Here is a 15,723-nt window from a genome sequence, read left to right on the forward strand (position 1 = left end):
GACGAAGACTTTTTCCAGGTGGATGGGATGGGGTGATGGTGTCTGGTCAAAGGAATAGAATTTTACAAAGACTGATTTACAGGAGAAAGCAGCAAATGGACAGGATAACAGTTGTCCTGGAAGGACAGTTCAAGGGGTAGTTCTCCAAGTGTCTTGTGAGAATTAGAATTGTCTTCTAGTTACTTCCTCCCAGACAGATGGTGGAGGTCTCAAAGGACATGCTGCAGAGTTGGGACTTTATCCGGTAGGGAGCAGAGGGCCAGTGCGAACACTGAAGGAAGGCCAAGAGAATACTTATAGGGACATTTAAGGTACCTCTGGCAGCAATTTGGGCAGAGAGAGAATCGCGGGGGACGAAGGGGTATGTGGGTAGGTGGGTGTGATAGAGACCAGAGCAGGGAGGTCAGTAAAGAAAAAATTCCATTAGTTCCAACACAGCAGGATGAACCAGTGCTGTGGAAGTGAGGACAGAAAGGTGAGAGCAGGGTGGGGCCATATTTAATGCGCACAATGGATAAGGTTGATGGTGGGTATGAGGTGAGGGGGCCAGGGGAGAGAGAAGCTGAGAATAACCTTTAAGTTTCTGGTTCTCACCATGGGAGAATGTTGATGCCATAATTAGGGCTTCAATCAAGAGGGTGGAGGGTGAGCTTAGAGGGTATGGAGGCAGAGTAATGAGCCACAACCAACCTTTTATTGAAAAAAATAAAAGTTCTCAAGAGGTCACGTGCTGCCGAGAGGCCAAGGCACCGTAGATTGAGCAGAGATGCAGAGACAGCTGTGGGGGTCCATCGCCTGCCCCTTCTCCCAGGGCTACTCCTCTTCCCAGGCCCTCCGACTCAGGATGGAACCAGATTGAGTCCCGGCAGCCATGTTTCCACCCGACACACTGCTCTCCGACCACAGGTGATTGGACAGGAGCGTGCATGTGACTCCATCGTAGCCAATCAGAGCCCTTCCCAGGACATTGCTGCGAGCACAGCCATGAAGGCCGAGGAGAGGGCGGCCATCCAGACCCAGGGTAAGAGCGTTGTGGGAAGGACGACAGCCAGTCCAAACCGAGCTCCGAGCGCGAAAGCCCAGCATTCAAGGAGCTAAAAGGGAGGCCAGGGCCGGGCCACCGGGCAGAATGGTGGGTGAGGGCCTCATAAACCTGGCTGTGTTGAGAGGTTTTCTCATTACAAGGAGAAGCGGTTGGAGGGTTTTAAGAGAGGGAGTGCCCCGACGCCGGATCACATTTTCAAAGATTAGCACAGCTGGAAAGTGACTGAGGGGTGGGGCAAGGGTAAAGGGCAGTTTGGAGGCTCGCAATGGTGGACCCGACTTCAGTGGTGGCGGTAAGATGTAGAGGGTGGGGTCCAGACAGGACCCAGAGTTGGGCGGACTGGAGAGGGGAGGGGGTTATCCGAACAGATGGTGGGCAATGTGTGATGCTGTTACTGAGATGGGAAGGAAAGGAAGACATCAAAACCTACCTGTGGACATGTTGTTAAGTCTGAGGCGTCGATGGCACGTTCCAGGCTGATGCTGAGAAGGTAGTGGGTACATTAGTTCGGAGTTGGGGAGACCGTTTGGTGCTGTAGGGCCCTGGGTGCTGAAAATGTGAATGGCATCAGAATACAGCTGGTATTGAAACCAGGGCCTAAAAGAGCCCATCTGGGAGCCCAAGAGAAGGGGCCCAGTGTGCAAAGTCTGGAGTCCTCAGCATTCAGAGGACTGGTTGTTAAAGGAGAAAGAGCAAGGAGGGAGGAAACCAAAGGCGCAGTGACCTCAAGGCCAAGAGGACACAGCCCTGGGTGAGCCCCTGCTGAGGCCAGAGAAGGACCCTTTAGATTTGGTAATGAAGTTACACTGACCTTGGACGATCTGGGTGGAGTGATTGAAACTAAACTGGGGTGGGCCTCATCCAGAATCGGGTTTAAAAATAGCCATGAAGAATATTTGGGGGGGCGACTTGGGGAAATCCAAAAATGGGCTTTATATTAGATAATGTTGTATCCGCCTGCAATTTCTTGTGTGTGATAATGGTCTGTGTTACATAAGAGGGGATCCTGGTTCTTAGGAGACACATGCTGTAGTATTTATTGTATGTTTAAGGGTGAAGGAGCAGGATGCTGGAAACTTTTCAGTGGTTCAATAATAACAACAAACTAAACATACATATCTACATACATATACGTATCTATTACTAATATACATTATATTTACATCTATATATAGGTATGTTTTCTATCAGATGGAGAAAGAAAGCAAATGTGGAAAAATGCTAATTGGAAATCTAAATGGAGAGTATTTTAATAGTTTTTCAACTTTGCTGTAGGCTCATATTTGTCCTAAAAGAATTGGGAAAAAATAAGTTAGTGTGAACAGCAGGTGACAAGGAAATGGAAACAGCATTGTTTTCAAGGAGAGAAATGGTACAGTAAGTAGCTGGAGGGGAATGGGAGAGCGAAGGAGGGTTTTATACAAAATTTTAAAAAAATGAGAGCATGTCTGTATGATATCAGGAATGTTCCTGTGGAAAAGAAGAACTTGGTGATGTCAGGAAGGGGCGAGAAGTGCAGGGCAAAGTCCTTGAGCAGGCAGGCAATGGCCTTGAGCACATGGACGGCAGCCTTTGGTATTGGGGTGGGGGCACTGCCCTGAGATGCTGTGCCGGGCCACGGGGTCACTGGTGGTGGACGTTCCTGTCTGATGACTTTCGTTTTCTTCACGAAGTAGGATCTGAGGCTGTCAGCTGACAAGGACCAGAAGGGCAAGGAGATTGGGACACAGGGCCAAGAAAAAAGTGGTGAATTTGTTTTTTGTGTATATATTTAAATGTGAATGAAGATTATTCATCAGCTTAGGAAAGGAGCCACCAGAGGAGAGATTTAAGCCCTTATATGTCTGGCCTCAGTTTCTCTATCTGTAACATGAGGATGTTGAACTGGGAGCTCTCAAAAGCCCCCCAAACTCATGTATACTCAGGGTCCCCTTATGACACCTAATGGGGAGCTTTGACTGAATAACACGTGTTTGGGTTGTTTAAGAATTAAAGATAGCTAGTAAAACTAGACACTTGCTTAAGAGGTTTCTAATTGAGGGTTAAAGCTAATACATACAGAGAGACATTTGAAAGGCAGGCTGTTTAAGGCTTTGGGGCACCCCTGGGGGAGTGAGGAGGTGGCCCAGAGGTGGCTGGGGCTCTGAGATGCCTTGATGAGGCATCTTTTAGGTGAGAGTAGTATGAGATCCCTTTGAGAGTAAATTCCCTCTCCTGGCTCTTGCGAAGTTGGCATCGCACAGCGTGAAATGACACAGCACATTAATGTCATTAACACTGAGTAAACCTCTGCGTGTGAGCAAATATAGCATGAAGTGGGTTCAGGAATTTAAAAATATCTATTATTAAAGATAGCCTGCAGGGCTGCAGTGGCATCTGATGACAAGCCATAGGCTGCTACGGGAACCTAATATCCCCGTAGTCCTTTCCTCAGGCAAGGAGCATTTTCAGGCTTCTGTACTAATGTTCTTACCAGATCCTCTCAGGGGATTATCACGCTACCCCATTTTATAGATGAAGAAACTAAGGGCGTTGTTAACAGCAGGTTTCTAATATCATTGAAGGCAGAGACCTTTGGTGTCATTGGCTCCCCGGTGACTGGCAGAGTGACTGGGAAAGGGAAGGAGTGTCTCAGCCTCTGATAGCTGGCCCAGTGAGCCAGGGGCACTGCGTTGGGACATGCCTGCTGAATGCCTGGCTCTGTGCTGAATGCTTTATGCAGATGGTCTCACTTAGTCTTGAAAACAATCATTGGCAATTGGTAATATTAACCCCAAGAGGAAACTGAGGGCAGAGAGGTTAAATAACTTGCCAAAGGTCACCCAGCAGAATCAAGATTCAAGTTCAGATTTGTCTCAACCAAAAGCTTGTGCCTGGCTAGATACTGTCTTCCAGGAGAGCACGGTGTGGACTTTGGGAGTTGCTGTATCCATTTTACTTAAAAGAGGTTAGCACAGTGCTGAGCACAGGTAATCGGGTGCTTGACAGATGTCAGTGAATACTGACTGAGAGACTGACAGTTTGAATGGTTGACTGAGTGGAAATGTGAATTCCTGTTTTGTGGGGTCTTTCTCTTCAAATTGAAGATTTCCCCATAGCTTATAAATGCTCAATCTAATTAAGGCAAAAAGGCATCAGAGAATTGCTAGGCCTTTCCTTTATTAACTGTCAAGTGCAATCCATAGGCTGTTTACGTGCCAAGGTCAGAGATCAATCTTCAGCTGCTCTCCTTTCATTCATCTGGCAAAGCCAGGGACATAAAGTTTATTGATGCAAAACTGATTGGCAGGCAGGGGTAACAAGGTGGCGGGGAAAGGGAATATCAGAAGGAGTCCTAAGCCACTCTGGGGTCAGTCCTGCTCCTTTGCTGTGCTAACGTCTGTGCTCCAGGTTACTGGGTCATGGCTCTCTGCGCTACAGTCTAGATGAGAAGCAAACATCTGGACCTTGGGCAGTGTTCATGGAGCCCAAGAAGGAGAGGGGAAGGAGTCCCTGCTCTTGGCTTTGTCTATTATTTTGGGAAAGTGAGACAGATGGTTAGGTAGGGATGGTCTTGAAACTTCATGTATCAAAGGAATTCCTGTGTAAGCCTCCATCAGATGGGTCTGGGAACCAGAAAGAGGGAGGTCATTGTTACATCTGCAGGAGCCAGCCTGACTAAGTGATCCCCTGTCTCTGGTGAGCTCCTGCCAGTGCTTCCTCTGCGCCCACCAGCAAAGAGAGGCAGGGAGGCATATGTGAGCCTACACCTGGCTGTCGTTGCAGAGCATCCTCAGGCTAAAAACCAGGAGGCAGGCAGCACATTCTAAAAGAGGGAGGTAGCCCCAAGAGTTGTTGCGGCTCATGCACTCAAGGTGGGGAAAGGACTCAAATGTTGTTCTTTATCAGGATCAAACTTGATTCTGTCTAATCTGAGGAAAAGCCCTGACTGCAGGTCATTTTAAAGGCCTTCTGAGTCTCTGTAACTCAGAAGTAATGGTTTTTCACAGCAAATAGCTATCTGGATTTAACCCTACACACTCACACATCACAAAGTAAAATAGTCCATTTAGAAGCAAAACGAATAACAAAATTAAACAAAACAAACCCCCAACCCACCCTCATTTTATTTCCTTAGGAAATAGTCCAGGTTCAAGGTCTAGTCCGAGCAGGGAATGTTTCCTGCCCTGGTCTGTTTCCAGACAAGCAGCGGGCAAAGTCCCTTTTCCTCTTCTCCATGGTGGGGCCAGGCCCAGGTGCACAGAGCTCCAGAGAGAAATGTCCCCAAGGAGCAGGGCAGGAGCCTCCGTGAATTCAGTCAGTGATGACCAGTGGTTATTGTCAGGCACTAGGATAGGAAGGTGATTAAGGATCCCAGGGACTCACACACCAACCACTAACCGTAATAGAACAGAATATTTGTACTCACAGTAGGAAGAAAGTGTTGTAGGTGTGTGGGTGTGGGAAGGGCTTCGGTGGTTCCCGAAGTGGTTTCCTCATGGGGTAGTTGTCAGAAACTCTAGGGGTGGGGTCAGCATTCTGTGTTTGAAGAAGCCCTCAGGTGATTCTGATGCCTGGGAAAGTCTGAGAATCCTGAGGAGACTGGCAAACTCCCCCACTGGCTCATTTACATGTCGCCCGTGGCCACTTTCCTGCCAGCCAGCAGAGTTGATTGAGTATTTGTGACGGAGACAATATGGCCCCCCAAATTTAAAATATTTACTATCTCTCCCTTTATAGAAAAAAATTGCTGCCATCTCCCCCCACCCCCCAAAAAAGCGGGTATTGGGAAGAGGCTGGTCCCCTGCCCCCTTGGACCCTACCTCTGTGGTGCTGCAAAGGCTTCTGGCAGCTATGGTTTAGTCAGCCAGGTGCTGGGGCTCAGCCCTAGTTCGGGGACTTCCTGAAAATTGTAAACAGAAAATTTTATGCATGACAAGTACCTACTAGCCAATACAATTAGGAAGGTGGGTTTTTAAAAAGCGAGAGAAGTAAATTCCAGGAAGCACCTGCCCTGCCCGCTGCTGACTGGCTGTTCGGGTAAGCACTGTGTTTGATGATTTAGGTGGCCTAACTCCATCCTCTGAGATGAGTATTGTATCCCCATTTTACAGATGAGGAAGTTGAGGCTGGAGGATGATGTGACCAGCCCGAGTCCCCAGAGTTCAGCAGAGTAGAGCTTGGGCTGGATCCTGGATCAGCCTTGTGCCCGGGTCAGGCTCTCTGCCCCACATCCACCACCTCTCTTTGCCCAGTTATAAGTCAGAAATTCCCCTGATGGACGATGGGGCGCCTCACAGGAATCTGTAATTGCAACACACACATTTCTTATACTATTTCCAGTAGAGGAGATGGGTCAGCAGGAGCTGGAGAACTCAATTCAGGCTCCATCCTAGTGGTGTCCAATCCTGTGGGGAGCACTGTGAGGGAAAGGGAGAAGATGTAGGGCCCACAAGGGCGCAGGACCAGTGCTCACCTGCTCGAGCCATACAGGCTAGGTGCGACCATGCAAACACTGAGTCAGTGCTACTTACCAACCCCACAGGCTACAGGTCCTGTCCAGCTCCCGGGTATGAATCAGGGGTGCCACAGGGAAGAAGGACTTGGTGGTTTGGTGAGTCTTGTGTCCCTGTGAGAGGAGAGAAGAACCTACCAGGATATTTCCTGCTCTGATACAGGAGTGGAACAGAATCGGCAGATCGAAAAGATGCCACATTTATAATCAGATTAAGGAACCTGTTACTGTGTCGCATCCTTGCAGCGTTGATGCTGGAGACTGGAAGTCAGAGCAGAAGTAACGTCTTGTCCCGCTACCGCTTAAGAAACCCGAGGGCTAAAACGCCATTGTCTGGGCGGCTAAAACAGTGAGCAAGGCAGCCCCTTACCCCCCACTACGTTATCTCTTTTGGCTTCCAAATATTTTCTTTGAATAGGAAGACAAAAAAATATTCTTAACAAACAGAATAATGTGGTATGTCAGGCAAAAGTTAAAACCTCTGAAGAAAGCATGCATTTTGAGGAAAAGACTGATGATAAACCTGCTTTCTCTCATCAGACAAATCAGTGTCCATGACTTGACAGTTTTATTGTTTGAAACAAGCATTTTGGAGTGTCTTCTACATGCCGGACACTATGCTAATCTTGACCTCAGAGCAACTCTGAGGGGCAGGTCATGTGAGCAGCTCCATCTTACTATTGGGTAGCTGGGCTCAGGATGGTGAATGACACTTGGTTGAGCCTCACCAAGAATGTGTGGCATTGCTGAGTTTTGAACCCAGGACTTGGGACTGTATCTTCTATTCCTTTCATGACATCATATTTACTCTGTAACTAAATCTGCACTCAAGAGAGAGCACAGGGACCCCAGGGAGGCACAATACTTACTCTGTGGATGGTCTCATGTTGAGCTGGTAAAGTATTTTTGGGACAATAGTTCTCAGACTGGATTGAACCAATTCCCATTGATAATGGACACTGCACTGCTATAGACAGGCAATGCAGGCTGTAGAGCGCGGCCATATGCCAGCCTTCTTTCCCTGTTGTAACCATCATTTTAGGGACACCTTGCCTTGAAAGGATAATTTTATCTTGCATTCCCATGATACCTTTTTTTTTTTTTTTTTTTTTTTTTTAATTCAAAAGACTACTGTATTCACTGGCTAAATGCTTAGCGCAACCTTGGGAGGAGGATAGATGTTAGTTCTCAGTTTGATAGATGAGGAGATGGAAGTAACTTTCCTAACATCTTATGCTAATGCATGCTAAAGCAGAGTCTAAAACCTGAGGCCTCACCGAAACACCTGCAAAACCCGAGAACAAAACTTGGAAGACTCCACAGAGATGGACGTAATCAGCCACCCACAAAGAAGCAGGGTTAGCCAAGAGTGGGTGATCTAAATGTCTAAGAAAATGTAAGCCTACATGTTGCTTGTGGTTGCAGAGAGGTGTGACCTGCCCACCCAGCATCTAAAAGAGGGGAGTCTGAAAAGCAGGACTTCGGTGTAATTCCATGAGAGGGACGAGGCCCTATTTCGAGGCTTTGGCAATGGCAGCTTAATATACCTTGACACAGTGGAGCCATTAAAATTATCCCACAATTTCTCCTTGTCACCCAAAGAACCTTCTGGTTGTAGTTTGCCTTCCTGAGTAGCTTTCCTGTGAGAAGAGTCTGCTGGTCAAATGTTGTTACGTGGCAGTCATGTTCTTTTTTAAAAATGAATGAATTGGCATCCTGAGTTTTGTACCATTCTCTTGGTATTTTGATTACATTCTTCCTGAGTTGGATTAACTGGGGCAAGGGGCACCTGAAGAACTGAGAACCAGATTCTGGGTGATGGGGAATCTGATAAGAGTCTTACCTAAGTAACTAACTAACTGCCAGGTAGGGAATCTGTAATGAAGCAAGAAACCAGAACAAGGTGAAAGAGTTAACGGAACCAAACCGAAGGAGCAGGTGGCACCTGGAGAAGGCCTTAAGAACTCGAGTCTGCTTACGAGCCATAGATAAAATGGTAGAAGGGGAAGTGAGACAGAAAAGTAGGAGTTTATTGAGAAGACTGTTCACTGGGTCTACCCTTTTGGAAGGCCTAGAAAAGACTTAATGTAAAACAAGCAAATGGGTAAAAATGTAGACTTCTATTTGGGTCACAGCCAGATCTATTTGATTCTGCCACTGCTGCCTTGGAAATTATGAGATGGATGGGGTTGGAGAGGGAGTGGCAGAATTGAGTATTCCTTGTGCCTGAACTGACATAGCCTAAAACCCAGCAGAGCGGGGGTGGGGGCTAACTGCTCTGCCAGAACCAGATCATCTTTGAGAGAATTCCCTCTTAGCTGCCTGTGAGCTATGACTAGAGATTTCATCGCGTGTTTACTTCCTCCTTTTCATCTGTAAGTTGGGCCTCTCTCAAGACTGAGAGGATTAAACGTGATAATGAATGTGTTCTTATTCCAGTGCTTGCCCCATAAATGCTCAATAAGTGCTTTTTGTTATAATCCTTGTCCTTTGGGATTAGGCATTAAACACAGGCTCAAGATATTGAAACTAACTACAGCATAAAGTACCTGGTTATATCAAAACCACGGTGAGATTGTGGGCTCCCTGTGTGCTGGGCTCGGCAGCAGGCAGCTTTCTCACTCTATCACGCGGAGTCCAGAAAGCCCAAAAGGCTACTGCAGCTCGTCGGCCAGCTGCAAACTGTGTGAGTTCTGGCCCCAGGGCATTTTCACTCACTGTTCTGCCTGGAAGGCTCTCCCCCCAGACAGTGACAGGGTTTGCACCTTCATTTCATTTAGACACCTGCTCAGATGTCCTATTATCAGAGAATAGCTATCCCTGACCTAACTCCCTATATAGAGTAGCATCCACACCGCCACTGGGGTCTAGCACTGCACGTCCCCTGCTTTCTGTTTCTCCATGGCACTCGTTACCTCTGACATGTAATTATGTGTTTATTGTTCATTTCTCCCATTAGCATGCACACAGGAGCCAGGATTTGGTTTGGAGCTGTGCTCTTTTTAAAATGCCTTCCTCACTTTCTTCTACTCAAAAGCCTAGCGTGCTTGGCTCTTAAAGAGCCTGGAGGTTCTTCTCACTCTACCCTGGAAAGGCATCTAACTTGCTCCACATTGTTATTGCACATAGATAGGACGTACATACTCCATGCAGTGTAATACCGTGCCGGCTAGGTATCTGCTGGGGAGTGTTCCAGGTAGAGGTATAGGAAGTACAAAGACCCTGGGTGAGGGAGCAGGTGGTGGGGCTAAAGGGGAGGAGCTGTTGGTATGGTAGCTGAAGAGAGGATAATTCTAAGGTTTTTGGTTTAAGTAATGAAAGAATGGAATTGACATTTGTTAAATCAAGTCAGCTGAGGGAGAGAGCAGGTTTTGGATGTATTAAGTTTTGAGATACTTTCAGGTTGGAAACACCTGCCAAGAATCCCACACTATGCCAAGTCATTCACGTACATTAGCTCCACTGCACAGATAAGAAAATTAAGGCACCAGATGTTATGTGTCCCTAGGTCTTAGAACACGTACCTAGGAGGCTTGAATTTTAACCCAGGCTGCTTCACCAAGAGTTTGTCACCCTGAGAAGCACTGGTCACTGAAGGAAGAGCTGAAACTGGATAAAGTGAACTCAAGACTTCTTTCCCAAATTCTGGAATACCAGGACAAAGAAGGTCCTTATGTAGTTGGGCCGAAAAGTTTAGGGCAAATAACAGAAAGGAACACATCACAGGAGTGTTGGGGCTGCAAAGCCTTTAACTTTATGGATGTGCAAATCCATTTCCACATCCATTCGGGCTGTCACGTGATGCCAAAACAATGGAAGGAAACATGGAAAATCCGTTCGAGGTTGTTATCAGGGTAACACTCCAACTTTTCATGTTTTCTAAGATTTGTTTACTTAGAAATCATTCACAAAAAAATACTACCGATGTAATGGACAAGCCTTTCAGAGCCTTGATACCCAGTATGGTTTGCAGCAGCAGCATCACCTGGGAGAAGTGGGAAATGCAGAATCACAAGCCCCACCCCACTTACTGAATCAGAACCTGTGTTTTATCAAGATGGCCACAGGATACACACACCTGTTAGAATTTGAGAAGCCCTGGCCTAGAGCAGAGGCCTTCAATTTTTTTCTGTAAAAGGCCAGATAGTAAATATTTCAGGCTTTGCTGGCCTGTCCTAACTACTCAGTTCTGCCATTGGAGCACAAAAGCAGCCAGACAACACATAAAGAAATTAGTGTGGCTGTGCTGTAATGAAACTTTATTTATGGACGCCAAAATTAGAATTTTAATTAATTTTCATGTGTCATGAAACACTATTCTTCTTTTGATTGTCTTTCAACATTTAAATATGTAAAATGCATTCTTAGCTCAGAGACTATATAGTAACACACCCATCTTCTGACTTGCCTTTCCAGGCTGACCATTCCCAAGCCCCTGTCCCCAGCCAACGATCCCCTTCTTTCTTCTCTGTGGACATGGGGCTCAGTCCCCTTTTCCCTCATGCCCTGGGTCATTGTGTCCGAAGGTCGATTACTGAAGCCTGATATGAAAAAAATGGAAGAACTGAGATTTTAATAATATACTTTGCCAGTTTCCAAAAAATACAGTTTCTTTGCTGTTGTTTCCTATCCTGAAGTTTTCCTTCTCAGAAAGACCAATATGGAGGATTCAGTAGCTAAGGGGAGGGGGCTTATTACAATTCAGTGGCATTTATTCTCTTTTGCCTCTGGACTGGTCTGTTTTACATTTCAGCTGCTGGAAAGCAGGAACACAATGCAGGGAAAAGAGAATTATTAAAAAGAAGTAACATTTGGGGAGGGAGTTGGAAGAGGAAATTAGAGAAGGGAGGTGTTTTCCAGGAGAACAGGAAGATTGTTCCAGCATTAGTGGGCTGTGGGGAAGAATGCATGACTTGATAAATAAAGCAAACTATGTCAAGGAGACTTCCTTAAGAAAAGTTTCTGAAGCAAATTAGGCAGTAGGAGGATATGAAAAAAAGATAGGAGAGCGATTGGCAGAGCATCTTCCGAAGGCTGATCTGTTTTTTAACCTGTAGTTCACTTTCATGGCAACCACACACTTTTCCTTTATATTAGGAATGGGGAGGAGAGAGGAAATAACATTGACTAAATGCCTACGTATGTCAGGAATAGTTACAAGGCATTTCCCATAATTATTTCAGTTTTACTTAAAGCCACTCAAGGAATGAGGAATGCTGGCTAGTTTTCAGATGAAGAAACTGAGAGGTGAAAAGATGGAATTGGAACCTTGTTCTGTCCTACCACAAATACCCTAATGTTCTATACTGTTCCATGCAGCAAAATTTATAGTGGAAATACTACTTTCACGAAATTCCTAATTCTTCATACCACTAGAAACCCTCAGTTCTCAGGGATGAGGGAAGAACATAAACAGACCAGCAACTTTTAAAGAGACATCAAGTCCTTTTTCTCTTCTTAAGAAAATAATACCACCGAAGACTTAGTACATCTGCAGCCTGGTTTCTGAAGTTAAACTCTGTGCTATCATATCAATTTAATGACAAATATATAAATCCTTAGCAGAAATGTGAAGTTGTGGACCATTTATCCAGGAATTAGTCTATCAGGCAGAAATATTATCTCATTTAACCCTCAGGCAGTCCTGTGAGGCTTTAACACCATTTTATGGATAAAGAAACTGAGGCTTAGAGAAGTTAAATACCTTGCTTAAGTCTATACAGCTGATAACAGTCAAGGCCAAGATTAAAACCAAGGATCTTGACTGGGAAGTTTATCCTCTTAGCTTCTACCCTGCAGGTTCCATTTAGAAATAGTACAGTCATGCTGGTTAAGACTCCTGAGCACTCTCAATCAGCTCAGTATCATATGCCGTAATCTTTTTGCTGAAGGTAATGGCTATTATGAAACATTCAGGAATATGCCAGACAATCAGTGCAGTATACATGAATGAGCAAAAAGGGTTAAACTAGTCTAGGTTTTCCTAGTGACTTCCATAGAACAATTTTCCTATTAGTTCACTGAAGCACTCAACCAACCAACAGAAAACCCGGATGGTGGCTTCAAAACCAATTAGGAAAACACTGAATATCCCAGGCCCTCTCCTGGAGATTGCCATATGCACATTACACTTTTTAAGTTCTAGTACTGAAATAGATTCCACTTCACTTTAACCTGCCATTTCCCATGGACCAATGTAATGTCTACTCCCTTTAAAGCATATTAATCTATCGAGACCTGAAGAAAATAGCTTGGGAAACACCAGAACTAGTCTAAGGTTGTCCACCAGCTCCGTGCCTCTCTGGGAATATGAGCATGAACTTAGAGGACTTGTCATACACTCCTCTAAAGGCACAAAGGACCAGATAGATGATCAGTGTGTACATTTTCTAGTTGAATCCACGTTCGAGCCTTCTGTAGCTGATGGCAGTTGGGCCTTTGTGTGGGGCAAGTCCATGACAAGTTGAGTCTCACAGTTGCCATGTGATCCAACACTAAGTGAGTTGGTTCACGAACTCAAGGTTAAATCTCATTGTAAGAGGAACCATTTGACAAGAGAATTTATTTACCAGAGAATTCATTCTCTGGGAAAGGGTGAGCCCTATTGTCTGTTTTTTTCCGTACTGTTGTTTATTTGATATTTTCATTTATATAATGCCTATAAATAGAAGCACCAAACTTTGGGGTAAGCAAATTCATTAAATTCCTATGAGCAATTCCTATTGATGTGTTAAATCTGGGGTGGGTCTGTGAATAGACATATGACAGTGTAAGTTCTTTGAAATGCATGGAAAAATACACTAGAAAAAGAGAAAATCATCTTCCCCTGTGATTAAATTAAAAAAAAAAAATGGAATCACAGCCTTTCCAACCTGGAAAGATCTTTGGAAATCCTCTCACTTCTAAACCTCTCCTTCATAGGTGGGGTTGAGAAGTTTAAAAGCCTCTTTCTTTAAACTCATCTAAGATATTCCGAAGTCATTTTAAGGAGTTAACTTTCTTGATCATTCACTGTAATGGAAGAGTTTGGCTCATTTACTTTTCTTCTGTGTTGGAATGGAAGGCAAGTCATATCTACACTATCCACCTCTTGGTTCTCCTGAGTCCTTCGTCTTGCCCTTTTTCCCTACCCTCTGCCTCCAACTTGCTCTCCCCTTCTTCTAACACCGTTATCTTTGAAAATGTGTGTGTGCACTTTCCAACCTGGCTTGGATCTGGAACAAGGTGACTTTTGGTTTAATGGAGTTTTCCCACAGTGTTTGAGTTTGCCCAAGGGTTTGGAAGGTTGGACACCTAACAAAGGAAACTGCCATCCTTTGCCCTTTCAGCAGGTGTGTTATGTTAATATATGGAAGAATTAAAAAGTAACAAGGAAGGAAAAAAGGCAGAAATTCCGCTTTAAGTACTTGTCTACCTCCTGGAAAAGCTCAAGGCTGTTGTTCAGTGTCTGAATTTTTCCCATGTGATTCGCTTGCAGTCCTTAAGTCATCTTTAGACATTTGATCGAGGAAGCATCAGAGGAAAATAAGTTGGGTATTTGTAATGAAATCAATGCCCGGCCTACAGTCGGAGGCGAATGTGCTTTTTCTTTGGTGCTGAGTGATCAGAGTGGGATCCTTTTCTTGCGCAGGAAGCCCTCCTTGCTGCAGGGGCTACTGCGTGTAAGAGCGCTCACCCTTTCGTATTTCATTCTTCGGTAGACATTCTCTGAGGGACAGGCCCATATTTTCTATCCTCGCACTTAGCCTCAGACCCTCCTAAGTACCCAGGAGGGCCGTGTTTTTAATCAGAGGTTGAAATGGAACCTCCCCCGGGGTGCCTGGAGAGTCCCTTTGGGGCAGCGCCCCCCGCCCATCTTCTGGAGGGCAACATCCTGGTGGGGGTGGGGGCTCACTCAGCTTTGATCCCAGGGCACCTTTTGTCCCTGGAGACGGCCAGGCAACCAGGTACGTGGAGGGAAAGTGCTGTCCGCTTTCCAGCGCAGCAAGTGTGGATTCTGAGAGCCGGACAATCGCTTTGGAGTGGCGGGGCGTGGGAGTCGGCGAACACCGGTGGGCACAGGGAACTCATTAACTGGGCATCTCCGGGGAAGTTCGGGCGCAGTACGCCGGCCCACGGGCTTTCTTCCTCTAAAACCCATCCTGGGCAGAACCACCCCACTTCTCCCCCAAACTCATGGAGACGAGGGTTTAGGCGGGTGCGGGGTTCGGCGAGGCGGATCCAGAGAGTGCCCGACCCAGGCGGCGAAGCCCCTCCAGCGCCGGTCTGCAACCCAGGGCGCCGGCCCAATTGCATCGGCCGGGGCCGGGGCTGGTCCCGTTGGGCAGGAGCCGGTTATACAAAGACGGCAGCGGAGGCTCCGGGACTCCGGTCCCGGCCCATCTGCGGGCGGCCCAACCTCCCCTCGCGTCGCGGCAGGTCCGCCGGCGCCGCCTGCCCTCCCGCCCTTAGCCGCCTGACGAGGCGGCGGCCTCGTCCGCCAGCGCGGGGTCCCCTGCTTAACCCCTGCCCGCCAACCCGGCCGCTGATTGGAGGAGGCGGGGCGCCGGGGCAGCGGGGACCCCCCCACCTTCCTCGTCCCCTCCCCCTCCTCCCCCACTGTCGGCTCTTCCCCACCCCCCCCAGGACCCCCCCCTGCCTCCCAGCCGTGCAAATCTCGCGAGGAAACACGCGGTTTCACTAGTGTGTTTACACCGATCACTACTAATCCGGACCGAACCGATCCGGATTAAGGGGCCGGAGGCGGGTCCCGGGCACCAGCGGTTCCGACCCCCCCCCCGCCCTCCGCGCCGCACCCGAGTGGCCCCCAGCCGAGCGGGCCCCCCACCTCCTGGCCCGGCCTGGGCCCTCCTGCGCCTCCTTTGGCCTTTGTCCGGCGCCAGGAGGCCGGCCCCGCGCCCCCCGTGGCCGTCCGGGCCCGGGCCCGCGTCGGGCGCCTGGCTCTGTACGCGAGCCCGGGGATCTGCGGCCTCCGCGGCCCCCCTCCCCCGCCCGCCCTCTCGTGGAGCCCGGCGCCGGCGGCGGCTGCCCGGGCGGGGGGTTGCGGCGCTCAGGAGAGGCCCCGGCTCCGCCCCGGGCCTGCCCAGGGGGAGAGCAGAGTGGTCCGCAGCCGGGTCGGGTCGGGGCCCCTCCCTGGAGGAGCGTGGAGCGGCGGCGGCGGCGGCGGCAGCAGCGGCAGGTGAGA

General features: G+C 47.7%; 1 protein-coding gene across 2 annotated transcripts in view; it reads left to right on the plus strand.

The window, feature by feature from the left end:
* The first annotated feature begins 15,211 nt into the window (after positions 1 to 15,211).
* The window catches only part of TLK2 (tousled like kinase 2), an 86,818-nt gene continuing 86,306 nt past the window's right edge, over positions 15,212 to 15,723 (plus strand). For both annotated transcript variants that reach the window (XM_016128191.2, XM_016128198.2), the window contains exon 1: positions 15,212 to 15,717. The gene's annotated coding sequence lies outside the window, so the exon portion shown is untranslated. The remainder of the gene's footprint in view (positions 15,718 to 15,723) is intronic.

This window comes from Rousettus aegyptiacus, unplaced genomic scaffold, assembly GCF_014176215.1.
Source record: "Rousettus aegyptiacus isolate mRouAeg1 unplaced genomic scaffold, mRouAeg1.p scaffold_m13_p_6, whole genome shotgun sequence".
Taxonomy (NCBI): Eukaryota; Metazoa; Chordata; class Mammalia; order Chiroptera; family Pteropodidae; genus Rousettus; species Rousettus aegyptiacus.